Source organism: Bactrocera neohumeralis, chromosome 2 (genome assembly GCF_024586455.1).
Source record: "Bactrocera neohumeralis isolate Rockhampton chromosome 2, APGP_CSIRO_Bneo_wtdbg2-racon-allhic-juicebox.fasta_v2, whole genome shotgun sequence".
Classification (NCBI taxonomy): domain Eukaryota; kingdom Metazoa; phylum Arthropoda; class Insecta; order Diptera; family Tephritidae; genus Bactrocera; species Bactrocera neohumeralis.
The window spans coordinates 51,910,471-51,932,602 of record NC_065919.1 but is presented as its reverse complement, the minus strand read 5'-3'; the positions used below and the strand labels follow the sequence as shown (position 1 = coordinate 51,932,602).

Genomic DNA, 22,132 nt, shown 5'->3' with positions numbered 1-22,132 from the left:
TTGGCATATGAGTTTAATTTTCATTTCCGCCAGCTCGGTGGATGTCTGAAGGTTTGTGCTACCAAGTGCCCTCCCAACAGCGGGACATTCTAGTGTAAAAACTGACAGATTTTGGTTGATTTTAAAGAAATGCACTTATTTTAGATTTTAATTTGAGTTGAATATTTAGAGCGATTACTGGAGGACAGCTTGGAAAAACTTTTAGTTGTAGTAAGTAGATTATATTATTTTTAGCGAATGTTTCAGCAACATTTTCATATCAGGAACACAGTTACATACACATGAATTGTCAATTTCTCACGTTGAAATTGGAATATGTTTCGAGTTGGTTCTTTACTGAAGTAAAACAACTGCAACAATTCAAATATAACTAAATTTTTATTTCCAAAAATAACAATAAGCATGTTGAAAGGTGTCAACATTTCAAGATTTCTACATGGTAAGGGAAAACTATTTAAGAACGTCTTCCAAGTATTGAAATCAAATGTTTTTTGAAACAAAATTGCCTAAAAAATGCTTTAAAGTATAGCTTGGGTTAGTTTAGATTAGGTTAGAAACCCTCAATGGCGATGGCATCACACCCAGATTTTTATGTAAAGGAAGTTGAAATACTGCTGCAATTGGCTATCACCGATCGACAAAGAACCTATCACAAGCCTCCTTAGGCGCTAATTTTATTTCCGCTGTTAATATGTATAGAACAAGTTGCTAAAATCTGGTCTACTTGTATTTTTGTGGCATGACGTTTCTTAGCTACATGGAGAATTCGTAAGAAAGCTACATTTTTAGGGATTCACTAAATTTTGAACTCAACGTAAAACCCGGTACTGATATGTACTTTTCGAATAAAATGAGTTTTGAACGCGCTTGGCTCTCCTTACATTTTTTGCTCGAAAAAACATCCAAAGCTATTTAAATGAAGGTTGCTAGCGCTAGATTTAGTACGCGTCAAATGTAGCGTGTGAAAAATTTTGTTGCGGAATTGTAGTGATTTGTGTTACTTTTGGCGGCTGAAACATAAGTATTTTTAGCGGCGCAAATTCTTTATTGGATTTTATAACTCAAGTAGGCTTAAGGAAGCTTAATACGCTGTTATAATTTATTTTGTATTATTTTCTGTAAATCGTTTTTTGTAATTCCCCATTAGCGCCAACACGTATATATATTATATATATATTTTTTATGCTTGCAAGCATGCAACATTCAACAGTTAAACTCAAATTTAACACTGCCTAAAGTTCAAATTATTTGAAGCGCGTCACTTGCTTTGGAAATAAATGCATTTTTGACAACCATTGCTCGCGCAGGTTAATTTTTAATAAAAACAGATACATATTTTGCGGAGTTTTTCACTGATTTGCGACCACCAACACTTTTGATAGTATTTTTCACAGTATTTTGGTAGAATTTGCCACACAAAAATATGCGTTATTTATTTTGGCTGTTTTATGTTAACACTAATTCAATGAAATTTACAAATAATTTTACAATATTTGAAAATTTTATTATTCAATTATTATTTTTTTATTTAATATATTTTTTTTATTTACTTTTATTTGATTTGATTAATTTTTAGTTATAAACCAGTGAGTTCTCTACACGTAAGCCATGAGCTTAGGCTTTGTTTACATTTATTTATGGCAAAACACTTGAGCTCGCCACTTGATATACCGTTATAAAATTTATTTGGCGCACTAAATTTTCTTAAACACATATATTTTCTTATTACTTTTTCCCATATATTATTATATATATTTTTTTTGTACGAAGCTTATTGCAATTGCACCGTGGGTCACTGCACATTTATTTGTGATTTTCAATTTGCAATCAAATCGACGAAAATTTATTTTCAATTATTATTATTGGCATTATTTTCGAAATTTATTGTTGAAACTTAAAATCACAAATGAAAAAAATCAATAACTGTAAAAAATGCACTAAATATTGTTGACGCGTTGTTAACGCCACACCATCACCGACTGTTCAAAGAACGACGCAGGCAGACGAGAAAGCAGGAAAACGCTCGACAAGTGTAAAATTAAGTAACAATCGTGAAAATAACGTGAAAAATAGCCATCAAATATAATAGTAATAGTAACAACGTCAACGGTGCGCCGGTACGCGTACGCGACTGCACAACAGAACAGAACAGAACATTTGAGTGGCGACGGCGCGCTGATTCGCGGTACACACGACGCATACGACGCGCGGTGTTTTGCGTGCGAATGCGGAGTGTTGGCGATGGTGACGGCGGCGGCGGTGGCGGATGTAGTATGGCGGCGTGCGGCGCTGGGGGTGGTGGGCAGTGAAGGTGGTGCAGCGACGCGCTGCATGGCAATACAATAGCGTATGCACTGCGAGCTGTGGTGTGCAGCTTTGTGCAATGTTGTTGTGCGGCGCGCGCGTATGTGTGCGTATATTAACAATTGTCAAAATTTGCCTGGTACGTAAAGCGCGTTGTGTTTTCTAAATTTTTTATTAGCTATTATTTTCTTTTTTTTTTTTTGAGCTTGACCGACGGCGTTGCTGGCAACAGCAATAGCAACAGCGGAATAACACTAGTTGGCGCTGTTGACTTTGAATAGACGTTGTTATGCCGTTATGCCGAGTGTTTGTTATTGTCGTTGTTGCTGTTGTAATTGTTAAACACTATAAGCTTGTGCTTACTGCGGCACGCAAAATGCGAATTGCAACAAGCGCGCTAGTAGCGGAAGTATGGCGCGCTCGCGATGGACAGACGCGCGTCAAAAGAATAAATTCAATTTCCTTCTTTTTTGAGCAGCAACCACTGCCACTGGCACTGCTGCCATTGCTGTTGCTGTTGCTGACGCTGCTGCTGCCACGCCACACACACTCATACACACACGCGCATCAATCACATACATGCAAGCGGCTTTGGGCAGCGCGCGGCGAACGCATTCTACGCACTCACGCACACACACATGCGCGCGGCCACTGCACTCACTCAGGCGATTTTGCACAATTTCGTCAACTTTATTAATTATTGTTTGCGTTGTTGTTGCTTTACATGGTGTTTGTAGAATAATATGTTTTTTCTTTCTTTTGCGCGTGTGTGCGTTGTTATCGCTTTCGCTGCTGCGTGGCTGTTGTGCTGTGGTCAGCGCCGCGTTTATCGCTGTAATTGTTGTTAATTTATTAAAAGAAATTCGTAATGTTGCTACTGATGCTTTAAGGTGATTTTTTTCTAGAAAATGCAAAGCGGCGCTGCGTCAGTGACAACCACACAGCCAGCAAAATTACAATTGCACCAAGTGCAGTCACAGCACTAACACATTTGCGCGCAAGCACAACACCGTAGCGCTTGAGCAACAATTTGTTTTTTATTGTAAATTAATAAAAATATTTTACTATTGCTGGACGCGCGATCGGACGCTACTCGGATCGACTCGGGCCGCGTCCGAAAATGCGTTCCGTTGCATATCGGATGCCTTGCGTTTTTGCGACTGCCGAGCCGACTCGACTATAAAAATTATATCACAACACAGAGTGCGCGGCGACGCAGCCACGAGCGACAGACGTCGAGTAGAACGCGACAGAACGTGCGCGCTGCCGTTGCATATCACCAACACAGTGCGAGAGGTGGAGCAGGACGTGCGAAGAAAGAGACTCACACAGTATGGGCGCAAAAAATATTATACTTAAACAACGGTGCAGCGGTAGAGCGGCATGGCGCGCTTACAACCACCAATGCAAGCAATGACAGCTAGAATGCACGATTGGCGCGCTGCAGCGAATGCGGTGACAAGATGCTATAAAAAAAGCATATTGCAATTTGCTCAGCAAAGAGCGCAAGCGAGAGCTTTACATGCATGCAACAGAACAAAGAGCGCCTGGAGTATGGCGCGCTGTGGCAGTGAGTAAGAATGCAGTTTTTTAGCATGTGGGGCGGAGGGCGCACAACAGCATGATTGACAGTGCCAGCGCGCAACGAAATGGAATCACCGGCTGCAAGTATAAAAAGTGCACAGCAGAGCGTTGTAGCTGTTTCAGAGCAATAACTATTTATTTTGTGTATTTTTAAGAACTTTTCGAAGAACGCGCTGCACTTTCTACTCATTGCACAAACCTCAATGCTCTCATTAATTAGGCGACGAGCGCCAATAAAGAACAGTAAAAAATGCAATGCAAACAATGCGCACAGCTGAGTGCTGCTCTATTTGGAAATGGGGGAGAATTCGCTATACTAATGGCTTTGCGCTCTGTAAATTTATTTAAAAAACGTCGTCCAAGGCGCGCTTGTGTTTGTAAGTCAGCAGACAACATTGGCGCTCAGAACACAACAGTCACCGCAAATGCATATGAAAGCATACATGCGAGCGCAACACGCTAATGAATCAAGTTGTGTAAAAAACACGCACACACACATACAAATAAAGAGACGACGAAGTAGAAAAATTGCACAAAGCTAACAAATACAAACACATAACAAATGTATGTGCAGGCATGTGACACCACCAATGCATTGAGCAGAAATGCACACTTGCACACAAGCTGCCCCTCAGCGCGCACCGCCCGCCAACGGCCCATTCATAGAACCTCACTAGATGGTCTACCAACTCACTCACTCACTGCGCTGCGCTCGGCAATTGCCAATACCGTGCGCTAGCTGCACAACGACAGCGCGCTCACCAACTCATACCTGGCGCTCACTCAATTTGAGTTAAAAAATTTCAACCATTTTTTATTTCAACCATTCAGCGGCAGCCGGCAGACTAGATGGGGTGTAAAAAAGCGTCAGGACACACCGCAAGCAAGACCGCACTTGTGTGTGTGCGCGCGCACAAAAATACCAATACATTCACACGTGCGCGCTCACTCACTCACTCAAGCGCCTGCATTGACGCTCACACTGTGCCGCACCACTACCAGTGCATGGCATGCTTCAGCGGCAATGCGCGTATGTGTGTGCGTTTGTTATGGCGTGAGTTTTCACCACAAGCTCTGCTGCTGCTTGCGTCGACCGCGCAGTCGCTGCTAGAATTTTTTCCAAGTTCTTTGTGTTGGTTGAGTTGGCGCGCTGGGTGGGAAAAGTATGTGCTTATTGCAATTTTTTACTTGGCACCAACACAGAGCGCCTAAGAAAACATGAAAGAGAACTACATTGGAAACTCTTTCTCAGCATTACATGCCCTCTAAAGCGCTGCTCTGAAGGCTGGAAAAAATTCTGGCATGTCTCAACATTCGCAAAACATTTGTTCGCTTCTAAGAGCATGTCTTCCGCTATTTGCCATCTCTTTCGCATAGAAAAATGTCATAGCGCATTCAAGCGCCTGTTCTTGTTGTTTGCTTTTTTCTGCACTCTCTTATGACAAGTCGAATTCAACGCACTCAGACCCCTGCGCATTGCACTCATGCCAAAATACGCGTACACAAACGCCGCGCGCTTTCGGCTACTCTGCCAGCTTGTGGTAATGAGTATCGAAGCCGCTAATAAGTTTGAGTATTTATTTATATTTGGCGTATATGAAGAGGCGTAAACTGTGCTGGCTGGGTTTTCGTGATTGGAAAATTAATGCATTTACCCGTGTTTCTTAGTGTTTATTGTTGTTGTTTTAGTGGGCAATCACTCATTCTGCATTGCATTTTAATGAAATATCTATTTGCGCCGACTTATCTCGAAATGTAAAGAAAGTTGAGCGAAAATAGTGGTTGTTTGTAGGTCTCAAAGAATACTGGCTAAAAATAAGTATAATAGCAGTAATAAATCAAAGGTATATTTAAAAGAAGTAAGAAAACTCATTGCTCATTATTGCAAGGTAAAGTTATGCAAGGTAACGCACTGTAGGGGAGGGAGCTAAAATTCCCGGACTTCATAGATACATATCGTCACCTAAAGTGCAAAATAACGTAATATTGCTTTCCATAAGCTTAGAGGCGAAGGAAAAACGTTATAACAGAAACCATTCATATTGAAAAAAATTAGTTTTGGTTATAAAATGGTTATATATTGGTTATCATACACTCATATTGAAACAAAACGTATTGAAAAAAAAAGATTTATTGCTGAAAACCCAACGATCCTGTGCCCAAAACAAAGGTGACATTGTATTTATTTTGAAAATTCTTTATTTATTAATCCCCTCCCGATGCAATGCACTTATGCCAACGGATTTTCCAATCTTCGAAACACTGGTTGTAGTCACTTTCCGGGATGGCGTTCAGTTCCGTCTTCGCTGCGGCTTGAATCTCCTCTATCGTATAAAAACGGTGTCCCCGGAGCGGTCTTTTGAGCTTGGTGAACAGCCAGAAGTCGCACGGCGCCAGATCAGGTGAATACAGTGGTTGCGGAACGATATGGGTTGAGTTTTTGGCGAAATTATCACGAATTACGAGGGCAGTATAGGATGGTGCATTATCGTGGTGTAAAAACCAAGAATTGTCTTTCCACAATTCCGGCCTTTTTAGGCGGATAGCGTTACGCAAATGACGGTTGGAAGGAATTCATAATGCACAACACCACGATAATCGAAGAAAACAGTCAACATGACCTTGATTTTTGAGCGACTTTGGCGCGATTTTTTTGTCTCGGCTCTCTTTTGTCACGATATTCGCTCGATTGATCGGTTGTTTCAGGTCGTAAGCATAGATCCCAGTCTCATCGCCAGTTATAATGCGTTTCATGACACCCTGATAGTCGGAAAGCATCGTTTCACAGAGTTCAACGCGACGCCTTTTTTCAAAAAAATTCAATGTTTTCGGTATCAGTCGAGATTTGACGCGCTTGAGGCCCAAAACATACTTCAAAATGGTATCGGCTGAGCCTTTCGATATGTCAACTTCATCAGCAAGGTCTCTAATTGTTAATCGACGGTTTTTCAACACCAAATCTTTGATTTGTTGAACGTGAGCTTCGTCGGTTGAGGTTGATGGTCGCCCTGGACGCTCTTCGTCTTCGACACTTTCACGGCCGGCTTGGAACTCACTATACCACTTGTAAACTTATTTTTTGGGCACAGTAGTATATTTTAAGTAGAGTAACTTTAGTAGAGAAGTGACAAATTATACCGAACACAGATTTTCCTAATAAGTTGGAAAGTTAAGTCTCATAACTACACCTAGTCGAATAACAAATCAGTAAGTTGTTTTCAGCTCTTTTTAACGAAAGAATATATGAGTAATATTTAAGAACTTAAACAATTTTGGAAGTAAATTAAGTCTAAAGCTTGGTGCTTGGTTGCAAGATAACTGTGTTCTGTTTAACTAAAGCTTTTCGCTATTAGAGAAATGTTCTCAGGAAAGTATTATATCAGATTATGTAAGATGAGCGATTAAGTCTTCCTTTTAAATTTAGTTTATATTAATTTGAAAAAGATTATTTTTATTGTAAGTGTCAAATGCTGCCACTAATACAGGATTTTTACGAAATTAGACAAGCTTTTCAATTTTTTTAAGATTATATTTGCCTATTTTCAGTATATATTTTATTGAAATTTGATTTCGTTTGCCTACTTTTTGCGGAGCTATCTCAACTCGCTTGAATTACAACTGCTGAAATTTGATCCGGAATGGACCACTTAAACGTTATTTTATATATTGGTACAACCTTTTTTCATGTTCGTGCGAAGTTTGATCTTCATATCTCAAGTAAGAACACAAATAATTTTGTATGCCTATTCAAAAACCAAAATAAAAAATTGTGTTTACAAAGGAATCAAGGCCACGGAATCATTGAAAATGTCATAGAAAGTTTTGTGGAGTCCACTTCATCAAGAACATAAGTGTTTGGTAGGCACAAAGCATTCTGTGAAAGTTTTGAAAACATCGAAATCTTGTCTCATCCGAGTCATCCTTCCATCTCTTCACTACTACTTACTATATAGCAATGCTTGAAAATCGTCATGTTGACATCAGATCGACCCAACATATTTGAGTTAATGTTGTGGGTACGAAACATGTCAACACTAGACTCTTATCAAAATCTTTGCAGAAACCACGTAGAGTAGAGCTTGCAAATGAGACCATTTATGAATATGTCTTTAAAGCTGACAAACAATTTAGCAAATGGCGTTCCACAAATTAGGAGAACTCGAAAAAAAAAAACAAAATTCGCTGAAAGCAGGCCATCCCAGTTGAGGCTTATAACAAGCGTATGAATGGCAATTGATGGCATATTGTTTCAATTAGCTTTGGTGTCTATTTTGAGGACATTAATAAAGTTTTGTATTAAGATACGTGAAAACGGGTTTGTTGTTTTTGTCAATTCCGGGTCAATTTTGATCAGAACATGATATGAAAATAAATAATAAAATACACATAATAAACGGTTGACTATTTCGAAATCCAGATACAAAGCCTTAATGGTGAAATAAGCCTGGACACGCTGAAAAAAATGGTGGAAAATCGAAGCCCAAGATGATCTTCTTAAAATACAATCTACAAAGCTGTCAATATACCAAATATTTTGTTAAAATATTACATGTCAAAATAATGTAATTTGGACTTATTAAATTTTAATGAAAGATCTTTCCGCTTAATTGTCAGAATTTTATACGAAAAAGTAACAAAACTCTATAAAATATTTTATATATTTTCTTATATAGATATATACATGTATGTATATATCTTCTTTTAATTAAATAGCTTGCCAAAAACTAATTCGAAAACACAACAGCTATTCCTACTATCTACTCCATCTAAATGATACCCGTAATGAGTAGAGAACCTTCATATCTTTAGTACAAACGAGTAACTCGCAATCTTAAGCATTATCTTTTCCGCTTACCTACCTCAATAAGACGGTTGCAAATTCTAGAAGTCTTGCTCATGGCAAGCAAAACACTCAAATCTCACACAAAAACGCACTCAAAGCGAAGTCTCAAACTCTCATAGCAACAGCTTGTCTTGGCGCTCATTAAAAGTACCAAATAAGAAGCGGCAGCCAAAAAGTGCATTTCCTCTGCCAACAATTACTTAAATGTGTTTGTGCTTGAGCATGTGTGAGTGAGTCTTTTGCGCTCACAAGTTCGTGTGCGTGTGTGTGTGTGCGCTTGCACTTCGCGCTTTGTTCCTAAAAATGCAGTGTGGTGAGTTCGACAATGAGCTTTCTTTTGTTGTAGTTGTTGTGTATGTGTGTTGGTGTAATTTGCTTAAGAACTTGACTCAAACTCAAACGAGTTTGCAATTTGCGTTAATTATGAGTAAATGAGTTAAAAGTAGGCAAAAGAATTTTGAAGGTGAGTGAGTTTTTTTTTGGCGGAGTGGGAGAGTAAGAAGAAGTGAATCGACTGCGCAGTTGGTTAAAATATATGCAATTCACTAAGGAAATTTGAAATAATTTTTGAAAAAAAAAAGAAAAAAATTTGTAATAGAAATTGTTAAGGAATATATTTTTTTTAATGTTTTGAGTAAACTATTTGAGTATTTTTTTCTATTTTTTTTCTGGAAAAAAATTAATACTTGAAATGCTTAAAAATAATTTTTGAGTGAATTTTTGTGAGAAAAAAAATTATTATTTTTTTAATGCTACTTTGCACGTTTAAACTAAAGCTTAAAATTGCTCTTACGATTTTTAAAAGTTATATCTAATGAATTTTCGCGCATCAGAGAAACTTCCTCAACAAGGTTTAAGAAGCTTCGATATGTTTGTATGTACGTTGCTTCAAATTTCTTTGCAAAAGATTAGCGCAGACACGCTAATCACATGTAATCTTAGCGCTTTGGGTGTGCCAGAAACACAAGAACAACGTACATCCCCAACAACAACAACAACAACAACAACAACAACTAAGTAGCGCTATAAACGACAATAGCAACAGTAGCTACAACAACAAGCGTATTAAAAACTAAGAACTGAAATGAAATGAAATAAAATCAAACGAAAAGTGGAAAGGGATGGAGGGGGGACAAACGAAAAAATCAGTGACGATGACGCTGACAATGACGAACGCGAACGCGAACGGGCTGGGACGGCAATTTGCCAGTGGCGGCTCGCTGGCTTCGCTGCCTCGCCACATACACACATATGCACATAAGTTTCTATGCATGTACATATGTATGTATGTTTGCGCTTCGCTAGTAGCTTGACTAACTGCGACGTCAGGCAGACAACGACCTGTTTGACACTCGTTCAAGGTATTATCTCATTTTTTACAGTTGCTTTGCGCTTATTTTTTTATTTCATTTCATTTTTTTTTTTGCTTTTATTTGGCGTTGGACTGTTGTTGTTGTTGTTGGCATTGCTTTTACTGCCGCGCATGTTGCTGGTGGCAAGCATTGTTAAACAATTACATTAAGTCGGCAACTGCCCAATGAACAGCAGCAACAGCAACACTAACAATAACAACAACAACAACACTAAGGAATAATAACAACAACAGTAACAATAATAACAATAAACACAGACTCCATATTGCTTGATAGTAAAACGATTACCAGCAGTAGGCGCACAAAAGCAACAAAAACAACAACGACAACAAAATCACATTTCATCTACAAGTGCAGCTGTCGGTCGCAGCCGATTCGGCAATCGACGGAATGATTACCCATTTCCAAAGCATATACATACATACATATGTACATATCACTCGCCAGCGATAAGACATTGCAAAACGCTGATAATGGCAGAGGCTAATGCGGCTATTAAAACAAGAACAAAAGCGCGTAATGAGCAATAAAGCAATTGCGAGTTGTGTGTAGCGGTGAGGCGTTGATGAAATCTTTGCTTATCGGCAATACTTCGATTACGAAAATTTTCTTGATTTTATGGTTTTTAAATGTAATTTTAGTTTTTTTCTTTTGTTTAATAATATTTATTTAATTATTTAATATTTTTAATTTAATTTTTTCTTGTTAATAATTTTTTTAATTAAATTTATTTTTTTTTTTGATTTTTTTTAAATCATCATTTTGGAATTTTATTATATTTTTTTTATTTCGAAACATATTTTCCAAACCCTAATAAGTTAAACAAAAATTTAAAACTCATAGCAGTTTGGTGATTCATAGAAAAATTTACTTTTAACACATTTCTAGTTATTGAAATATAAAAAATAATGAATTTTTCGTGATAGTGTTGCCATGTTTTTCATGTTAATGCTTATTTTCTTACCAACCATACAATTTGTTTCACCCTTTTGTAGATTTTAATTTTTTTTTAATTCGGAAAAATTTTGAATTTTATCATTGAAATATTTACTTTTAAAACACTATTTTTGCCATGTTATTCTATAGCCAACAAATGTATGTATATACAATGTTATTATACATATTTCTATATTGCAAAATCTAGTTGTCTAAAAATATATCAATTCATTAGAGCTTTGATTTCGAATGATTTTTATTGTTTAGATATTGGATATACATATGTACATACTTTGAAAAATATGTATATATTTTTGTTTTTGTTTTTTTTATTTGAGATAATTTTGAGTTGAAAAGCCTTCCACACCGGCGAAAGCCTTTTTCGGAGGTCTTTTTCAAGATCGTCTACGCAATCGAGAGTCTTCAAAACTTTTTCAAAAATAAATCACCAATTAATAAAATACATTAAATTTAGAAAATGTACGGGGCCACACCCGCTTCAGATGGCCCTTCCTACAGCGTTTCACATACCAAATAAAATGTTGTATCATATACGGTGACAAAATTATACATAATTTGGTATTAAAACTAATGAATATTCAGTGAAATGAAAACTTTTTCAACAGGGTTTGAAGCCAATCTGTCTACGAATTAAGAAATTAAATGACAACTTTTCACTTAGTTTTATAAAATTTTTCTACGAAAATTATTTTTTCCTTGCAAAAACTAAAACAATTACGCAATATTTTAAAAATAAGGTAAAATAGTTAAAATATTTTAATGAAAAACTAAAATAGGGTTGCCACCTACTGCTAAAATGCCATATGAGTTCGTATGAATTGACTCCAAAAAATTAGTATTTAATTTTTATATTGCACTTAGCTAGTATTACGCAGATTCTAGCAAATTTCAAAAACTTAAAACAAAGAAATAAATACATAGGTAGTCGAAAAAGTCTTTTCGTATTTTGTCCATTGATGTCGTTGCAGTCGTATATCGCCAGTGCCACCAATCACATTGTGTCATACCATATAGTGTTGGAAAGGTGAGATTTTAAGCTTCATTTGACAAAAAATTAAAAAAAAAATAAATTCGGGGAAGTTGAAAAAAGTTACAGCTGTTCAAAAATGTCTGAAAATAATGATGAAAATCGCTATACAAAGTGCATTCCAAAGTAAACAGGAGTTTTTGAATCTGGACTATTTTGAATAAAATAAATTGATTTTGCCGAAAAAAACATTTTTTTTTAAGTCGTGTTTACTTTGGAACGCACCTTGTATTTTGAAATTTTTGTTTAAAAACGGGAAAAATGCCACACAAGCCACCAATGAAATGAAATTTGTATCAGTCCGTATAGCACATTTACGGAACTTGACAGTCTCAAGTGACAATTTTTGCTGTATCAGTTCGTCACAAAATAGCACACCAATGAAAATTTGTCGAAATTTCGATTTCCGCTGAAAATTGATTTTTAGTTTTACACTGACGGAATAATGACTCTAGCAAAAAAATGGCAGACAAAAAAAGGTCTCAATATTTTGAGACTAAGAGACTGTTTATTGATAGAACTAGTCCAAAAAGAGACTTTGCCTCAAAATGTCTCAAATAGAGACTAGAGACTACAGAATATTAAATCTTTATTTTTATTTATTATAATTATATTAATTATCTTAAAATTTAGTAAGAAATACGAAAATACGTCTATTACTAACTTTTAAAATACCATTTATATTTTTTTCTGAAAAATCATTTTAATTTCCTTTCAAAAATATTTGGATCTCGGCACTGTTCGAAATTTTTGCAAATTTTGTAAATTTGGTGGCAACGCTGGATGTCATATGATAAAATAATACTAAACTATTAACTATTCTAACGGTATTTATTGCAATATAATAAAAAAGAGACTTATTCAAATAATAAAACAAAAAGCCTTTCTAATAAGTAAAATCAAAACAAAATCCAGAGCTGCCACTTACCGTCTGCAGATAAATCAATTGTAGCAAATATAAAGCATTTAATTAGAAAACTCCACTTCTTATAATTAATTGAATGCAGCGGACAATAACTAATTTCCAATAAAAAAAAAAACAAAAACAATAACAAATTTCCAATAAAATTCGCAGTTCGAAAGCTGGAATTCGTCATTACCAGCCAACTGCAAGCGTTTCAAAGGAGAGTGTGACGAATTGCTTTCGTTTTGCTTTTCCGACAGCAAATGGTTGGCATTAAGTTTTAGCGAAGTTTTGAGAAATCAAAGTAAAGTAACGCTCAATAAAGTCCCTGCACTCACACAAACTCAGCTTGAACTGTCAATTTGGCTTTCATATGCAATGATGAGGAGTGTTTTTGTGTGCGAGTGACATTTCAGCGCTTTAAGCTTGGGTTCGAATTGGCATTTCTCATTTACTATTTATTATGCTGGTGATTGCATTGTATTAAAATAAATTTGACTACGTGATGGAAGAAATAGCAACGCAGCTGCTCATGAATCAGCTGCTTTAATAAGTTTCTTAATACTACTTGGCTTTGCTCCCTTCCTCGCCTATTTTGTTTCCGATTGCAAATACTTACATACCTGTTTACATTTGTATATATTTATTGTATTGAAATCGGGTCGTGATCTCTGTTGCACACGACTGTGTCATTACGAGTACAGGAACTGCTGAGATAATTAGCAAATCAGTTGCAATTCTAATCACTAGCCAGCTGACACTTAGTGGCATTAATTTCATACATTTAGAACTTGTAAGTACCTATGTTAGGGAGAATTAAAAAAAAAACAAATATGTTCTTTTCGCTTGTTGCACTAAAATATAGGTTTTTAGACAACTCTCAGAAAGGCTTCCAAAGGCAAAGTCCTCCACCCTACAGTTTTATAGTTTTTTTCTCATTATCAATAGAAAAATTGAAATCTCGCTTCCAATTGCTTGAAAAACTATATGGGTACATAGGTTTTGCAGGCAATTGAATGCTCTACAAAATAGTCTTTTACAGTTTTTTGATTAAGTTAAGCGTTTTGGAGTTATCCGTCGCCAAAAATAAACAGAAAAAAATATAAAAAATAAGAGAAAATAAAGAGAATGCTTATTCAGTTTTTTTACCCACCCTAACTTATATAAACCTACCATATAAATATTGAATTCTATTACAACCTTATAACATATATATAGCAACAATAGTTTTTGGAAGAAATGAATTTACATTTAATTGAGATGAGGTGAGGGGCTTAAAGAGACCTCTGCACTTTTTAATAAGAAGAAATTATAGCAAATCCATATTTTATATATAAAAGAGCTAAATTGATTTTGATTTTTGTTCTTACAAAAAATTTCAAGAATATTTCCTTAATCGTAATTGTAATTTCTTCTTAGCGTGAATCAAGGTTAGGCAAAGGTTAAGCTTTTTAATACGCTTTTATTAGCTTCACTTGTACATGTATGTATGTGTGTTTTTTAAGAGTAAGACTGGTGTAAATTCAAGATACTTTTACCAATCGCGTAAAAGTTAAGTAATTACTGAAATTTGAACCTTGTTTTTTAAAGAAATACTTTTGTAAAAACTTCTAACTTACGAGACGTCGTTTTCAACTCCCCCTGCTAATCCTGTCCCGTCATTTGGGGCTCAAAATATTCTGCAGACTTTTTGTCTATGAATTTCATTAGAGACCTTTCAAATGTCAAACTCAACGAAAAAAATCATTTATGACCAATGTGAGTCGATGAAACACAACCTCTTGTTCGAATTTAACGCTGCTTTTGATGGGCCTGAATTCTGTCTATACTATGTCTAAATTTGGCATCTCCACAAAAGTAATTCAGCTGTGTAAGCTAACGTTAAGCAACGCCAAAAGTTCCGTCAAGATCGTAAAGGTTCTTCGAGCATTTTGATACCAGACGAAAGTTCAGACAGAGTGACTTCTTCAATCTATTTTTGAACTAGTATAAGATGAGATATCTCATGATATCATACAAACAAGCATCACATACACGACTTGGCGCTCAGGTCACTCCTATTCACAGTCATAACTTTGAAGTCGTAGGTAAAATTCGTCCAGTTGAACCCATATTAACACCAACAACAATATCAGTCTAGAAATCACGATTGCCAATGGGTGCTACTTTGGACTAAGTAGGCAATTTAAAAGTAAAATCCTATTTCGACGTAAAAAGATCAAACTCTAAAAGTATCTCATCATTCCCGTCCTACTATATGGTGCCGAAGCTTGGACAATGACAATATTTGTTGATTCGGCGTTATAAGTTTTCGGCAAAAAGGTTTTGCGAAAGATTTAAGTTTGTTTGCACCCTCGCAATGGCGAGTTCTGAAGTCGGGAGACCAATGAGCTGTACGAGATATATGGCGATATTGAGATAGTTCAGCGGATACGCTAGATAGATCATGTTGTCCGGATGGATGAGAACACTCCAGATTAAGGAGTATTTCATGCAATACCCGTCGATGGAAGAAGAGATTAAGAAGAAAAGACGGTTCTCACGACAGTCGGATTACTTCGAGATTACTTCAGAAATGTTTTCTGTCAGCACAACAACAGAAAAAGCAGAGGAAGAGTGGAGGTTCACCTCAGTTGAACTGATGAGGTGGAAAAAGACCTGATTGCGCATGATATCTACAATTGGCGCCAAATAGCGAAAAGCAGACAGATTGGCACCCTGTTCTTAACTTGGCTAAAAACGCGAAAGCGATAACTACGTCAGTTGAAGAAGTTGCTGCGATCAGTGACGAATATTGCAAAGGTCGGAAATTGAAAACAGAGACTGCCGTGTAGAAATGATGAGCATTTCCTGGTTTTATAGCCATCCTGAGATAGAGTCCGGTAACTTCGTGAGGAACAAGAGTTTATATTTTCTTTTTGATTTCTATCAAGGAATAACTTTATATTCATTTTGTATATGAGTATATACCCTAACCTCACTTTTGACATATTTTATTATACAAAAATATATTTGCTTGTTAGTCTTCATTATGCCTTCACTTCAACTCAATTATTTCGGTCTGGCAATGAGTCAAAACTCTAAAACGAAACGTGCCAACACAGTTCGCATTCTACGCAACTTCGCACAGCGCCCAGTTACAAGCCAATAATTTGTACATATGTATACATATGTACATAAATATATGAACAAAGCGTTGTATATGCAAGCGTTACACCACCACCGCCGCGCTTACAACTCCACCGGGGCGACGCATGGAGCCCGTCGCATCATTTTGGGTTGGGTTAGGTTATGATAGGCTAAGGTCTGGCGGCTATTGACTTGTGTGCGATTTTTTGCTGTTGTTGCTGTTGCCACTATTTACATACAACTGCAGGCGCTGTTGTTCTTGTCGTTGCCGGCTATGCGCCCGCCAGTACCCCCGCCGGTCACAGTGGCGCGGTTCAAGCATTGTTTTGCGGCGATGCATGCAGCGCACTCAATTCACAGCTCGCGCACACACGCATAAACAAACGTATATACATTTGCATGTGTAAGTGCATATGTGCGTGTGTGTGTGTGTATGCATGTGGCTGTCCACAATCGCTTTCATTCATTGCCAATTTGCGACTGCAGCGAAACGGCAATGAAGCCACACAAAAAACGCTTTACAATTGCTGTTGTTGTTGCTGTTGCTGTTATTGCTCGTTTTTTGCATTTTTCGTCGTTACTTTAATTTTCTTTCATTTATTTTTTTGTAAATATTTTTCGTGCATTTTGTGCATTTTCGTACAACGAATGTTGCCTTTAAGCGCACACTGACGGAATGAACGCACAAATGAACGCATGGCGTTGAATGACATGAAATTATTATTGAATACAACTACCACGCACTGTGCGCACAAGCCGTCCCTCTCCCTCAGTGCTCTTTGGCCTCCGTCGGTTTTTGTCTGTTCAATGTACTGCAGGCGGCGGTTCGGGAGTGTGGCAGCCCTTTCATGTGTTATTGTAACGCATTTTGTGTTGTTATTGTTGCATTTGCAAGTTTATTTAATAGTTTTTGTATCATTGGCGGTTCGTTGACTCGACTCTTAACCCTTAATGATGAGCATTGGGTGTTTTTTGGAAAATAAGTGTGGACTCCCTTATATTCTCGCAATTCACTGACAGTAGGCATTAGTGACATTTTGATAACTATATTATTGACCTAGTTACCAATATCTAGAGGTTATTTTAATTTTGAGTTTCAGTAATATTTTGCTGGCGTACGCCGAAGATATTGATGTAAATATTACCTTAATAATCGCGCCATTAGTTCTGATTTCTCCAGAATGGATATGGAAGAGAAGCAAATGGGCTGGTAGTGAACGGGAGCAAGGCGAAACATCTCCTGTCATCAAACAAACAGTCGTCGCACTCGCGACTTGGAAGTCACGTCACTGATGACAGTCTTGACTTTGAAGTCGAAGATAATTTCGCCTCGAAATCCAACGCAGAATAACTCTTGCCTACAGGTGTTACTTCAAACTTAGTAGGCAATTGAGAAGTAAAGTCCTCTGTCGACAAACAAATACCAAATTCTACAAGTCACTCATCATCTCCGTCCAGCTATATATAGTGAAGAGGCATGGACGATGACAACGTCTGATGAGTCGGCGTTACGAGTTTTCGAGAGAAAGATACTGCGGAAGGTTTATGGTCCTTTACGCATTGGTCACGACGAATTTCGCATTCGATGAAACGATGAGCTGTACGAGATATACGACGACTTTGACATACTTAGTTCAATGAATTAAGAAAAAGCGGCTACTACCATCGCTGGGTAATGTCGTCAGAATGGGCGAAAACACTCTAGCTCTGAAAATATTCGAAGCAGTACCTGTCGAGAAAGGCAGAAGAAGAGGAAGACCTCCAGACAAGGTAAATAAGGACCTTGGTACACTTTGAATCTCCAATTTGCGCTAAACAGCGAAAAGGAAGACCGACTGGCGCGCTATTGTTAATTTAAAACTTCATTTAGCATAATTAGAAAGAACCGATTTAGATCAAATATGCACAGTTTTGTTGGAGAACTTGTTGCCATTTTTTAGGTAATTTCATACTGCCACTCTCATAGAAATATTGCTCTTGTTAGCAAAAAGACTGTGAGTCGATTTGTACAAGCCTTTTTTGAGGCGAGTTTTTCATCAGTAAAATGAAGAATCTGCAGATCTGGTCTATATGCTCGATGCATAAAAGCATCCTAACCAAAGCTCTCGCAGACTCTCCCGATACACTATAGTTAGATAAGTAAATGAGGGTTGCACCGCGAACTAGGGTCTATTGTGCCCTCTCCTAACTCACAACGTTTCAACTAGCCCCAGCAAATTGATGAGTTTCAATATACTGCTAGGAGCTATTGAGTATATGCCTATTTGGAAACATGTATCCAAGGGCCTTTGGGTGGATTAATCTGGTTTGACCTTGATTAATGGAAAACAATTCCTAACTTATTAGACAAAGTAGCTTGTGTTTGTTGCGAATTGTTGACAGATAAATTCTGAAGTTTGGCGGAAGGGAAGCAACTCTTAGTTGATGTGTCTATCTTTGACGGGTGTTCAACAGTCCGAAATTTTATCTTTCTTAGTCCAAAAAGCCCAACCCCATTACACTTATATAATGAGTATTTTTACTGAAGCCAAATATTCGAAAAATATACTAAGGGATATAAAAATTAATATAAATAAAATCTTTTCTGTGAAACTCCTCTATAAAGGAACGATTTTGAAAAAAAATAACGAAATAAATTTTACAATTATTAAGTCAGTATTCAATACCTTTTTTAATACAATATAAGTAGAAGGAAAATAATACAAGTATTGTGTATCTGAAGTGATCACTTCTATTATTAAAAATTAAGTAGCTGGGGAATTAAGGACCCAAAATGTGCCTTCCTTTGCGATTGTTTCGTCAATATACAGGTAAGTGCAATAACCGTAAGCAAACATAATAAGTATGAAGAACCACTCAGATAAGAACAGCCGAACGTAAATGTGTTTAAATGGAGCAACGTTGATAACAACCATCGGAAAGTAAACCATTGCACTGCTCCTAGTACAACTGTAGAAGTTTCCAGTCTAAGTGATGAAGAATATCGAAAGCTGTGTAATGGAGGGTCGTCAGCGCTTTGCAGTGACAATATCGCTATAGCTTTCATATAGCTATAACTTTTAAGGAAATTGCTGATTCTCCAAGGATTTAAAATATTTCAGTTATAGTAGATGTTCGATGGACGGCGTCCAAAATCCTTTTTAATATATGCACTGTATACGTAGGTTGTGTTTTATATTTCGGGATTTGGCAGCCCTCATGTTGCAATTGTATACATAACGTTTTGACATAAGACCGCTATTTATGTTGTTTACAGTAACTTGTAATATGCATTTCGATTGGAAAATAGAATTAAACTGCAAACATTTTCGCACGATTATTTTCTACAACTCTCGACGAAACTCAACTCAGCAACAGCGCACCAATGAATTTAATTCAGTTTTTGACGAGGAAGCTCTCTCAAGGGCCTGTGTTTATCGATGGTAAGGTGAATCCAATTGGAGTCTAGGATCACTCTTAGACTAATTTAATAAGGGTCGTCCTAAATCAGTGGTTTTCTCCGAAATTATTGTTGCTGTGCGCAAAATGATATTGCAAGATAGTCATGTGACCTATCGTGAGATAGAGACAACTATAGACATTAGTGGAACTAGCACACATTCAATATTGTATAATTATTTTACTACAAAGCTGTTCAGGCAGGATCAAAACACAATTTGTCAATCCCTCAAGAAAAGGCTGGTGTCAACTGACCGACAGAAATGTAAAAAACTACGATAGCGTTCTTCGAAACGTCTATAACAACCTGACAGGTGACGAATCGTGTCTTTACACGTATGAGCGCGAATGTAAACAGCAGTCGACTGTATATGTGTTTCAAGATGAGCCGGAACCAATAAAAATTGTTTCCGCACGAGTACTTCCTAGCAAATAGTTGCCTGTTTTTTTTGGAAAAACTGGACATGTCGCAACCATAAGACTAAAACAACACGGAATAGTAAATTCTAAGTGATACATAACCATTTCCTTGTCAATTGTCTTTTGAGAAATCCGGAAAACCAACCACCGAAGATGGTACACTCTTCACCCCGACAATGCGAGGTCTCACACGTCGACTGAAACTATTTCATTTTGAAGCACTCAAAACATTGCTGTGATGACTCATCTAGCGCATCCTGACTTCGCAACGCATGACTTCTTTTTATTCCCGTGCGTAAAAATAAACTAAGAGGTCAACGTTTTTCAAAACCCAAAGATGCGGTGGATATGTTTTCAGAACGTGTGTTTTGGAGATACCTCAACCAGAGTGACAAAAGTGCTTCGACAATTGGTTCAAACGCATTCAAAATTTTATAGATCTTAATGGAGAGTATTTTAAGAAACAACAAAGCGATCTTGGATGATTAATATTTGTCTTTTTTCTCTAATCTTGAAAAATATAAAAGGTAACCCTCGTAAGGGCAAGGGCTGATGTTGTCCGATAAGGTGGGAATCACCGATTTTATGTGGCAGTTGTGTCATTAAACCTTCCGCTATCAGCAAATATGCTCTAAAACTAGTCGGAATTTTCCGAGTTGAGATTTTCAGAGTATCACAGACTGATTGGAACTTTGTTGCAGACACTTGATCAACAACACTTGTTCACTTGTGTCATTCACCAGCAACCGATTAGGCTTATTTACCTAACTAAATGCCAACGACAGCTGCTTAGGTTGAGCGCTGGTGGCGATCGCCGCCAACCAGCACAGCAATGCACAGACGCACACACACACACACATAGACTTGCGTATGTGTGTATAAACGTACATACATACATATATAGTATGGCACGCACTACCGCAAGTTGATAAAAAATAATGAATAAAAAGCGAGAAACAACAACAAAATCGCCGCCTAGAGCAGTTGTTGCGTTCGATTTGTTGTTGCTTACGCACTCGTTCACTCGCTAACCAAGTTAACTGGCATTGCACGCACATACAAACATATCTGTATATATTGTACATTTTTGTAGCTGAACGCACAATTGCATTGTTTACACACAACACACAACAACAGTTGAGCGCCTGGTAATTGCTAGCGATTGTTGTTCTTGTATGCCGCATGGAAACAGATATTTAATTTGCTTCCGTATTAATGTTGTACAAGTCAAGATTAACAACAATAGCAGCAACAGCAACTGCTAGAGCAGTAATAACAGCAACAACAACAAAAACAGTGTCTACAACAACAACAACAACAAACAATTACAACAACAAAAACACAAACAATTACAAAAGCAGAAACAACAACAATAACAATGACAATTGCGAAAAAACAACAACAACAGTAGCCACAGCAACAACATCAATAACTACAACAACAACAACACAGTACTCTGCAGTAGCTTTGGCTTAGTGCTTGCTTGTTGTGCCATTTACTGTTGTTCGTCTTGTTTTGGCATTTGTGCTAAGTTGTTATTGTTGTTTTTTATTGCTGCTACTTGCATCGCCAATTTACAAGGCTAACGTGTGGCAGTTAACATTTTTATTATTGTATGATTACGGTTTCTAAATGCACATAAATGGTCACTACCATTGAAATGTCGTCGTCGTCGCTGTTGTTGTTGTTGTCACTGTTTTGTTGTCGGCACTTTTGCGCGATTTTTCCCGATTAAGCGACGATTCACGTGCGTCGATCGTACGAGTGTTTTACAACTACAAATTATTGATGCTTGTTGTTGTTGTTACTGAACTTATTTTTCATTTATGGCAAATAGTTATGTAATTAAATTACATTTATTTTATTGTTGCTTTTTAATACTCAAGAATTTTCGGTATTTTATTTGAAACACTTTCAAAAACCAAGTGAATTGATCTTTCTGATTTTTTGTGGCTAAAGACATTTTGAGGTCGGGAAAGTATTAATTTCGTTGACGTATTTCTGCTTTGGACTACTCAAGGTCAAAAGCAATGCAGAAGAGTCTTCAATAAAACTATTTCACCGGTTCCGAAAATAATTTAAGGTAAAAGACTCTTAATTTGATCTTAAAATTAGTTTCAAATTCGTCTTCAATAAAACTATTTCCTACCGGT

At 37.0% G+C, this 22,132-nt stretch overlaps 1 protein-coding gene across 4 annotated transcripts in view; it reads right to left on the bottom strand.

Annotated features, from left to right (window-relative positions):
• Window positions 1–22,132, bottom strand: part of LOC126751664 (uncharacterized) — a 180,234-nt gene that overhangs the window by 125,091 nt on the left and 33,011 nt on the right. Inside the window, exon 1 of one of the 4 annotated variants that reach the window (XM_050462108.1) lies at window positions 3,370–3,455. The exons of 1 other annotated variant lie outside the window; for it this stretch is intronic. The gene's annotated coding sequence lies outside the window, so the exon portion shown is untranslated. Of the gene's footprint in view, window positions 1–1,550; window positions 2,839–3,369; window positions 3,456–22,132 lie in introns of those variants that run through there. 2 more of the 4 variants (XM_050462107.1, XM_050462109.1) reach the window with 2 other exon arrangements.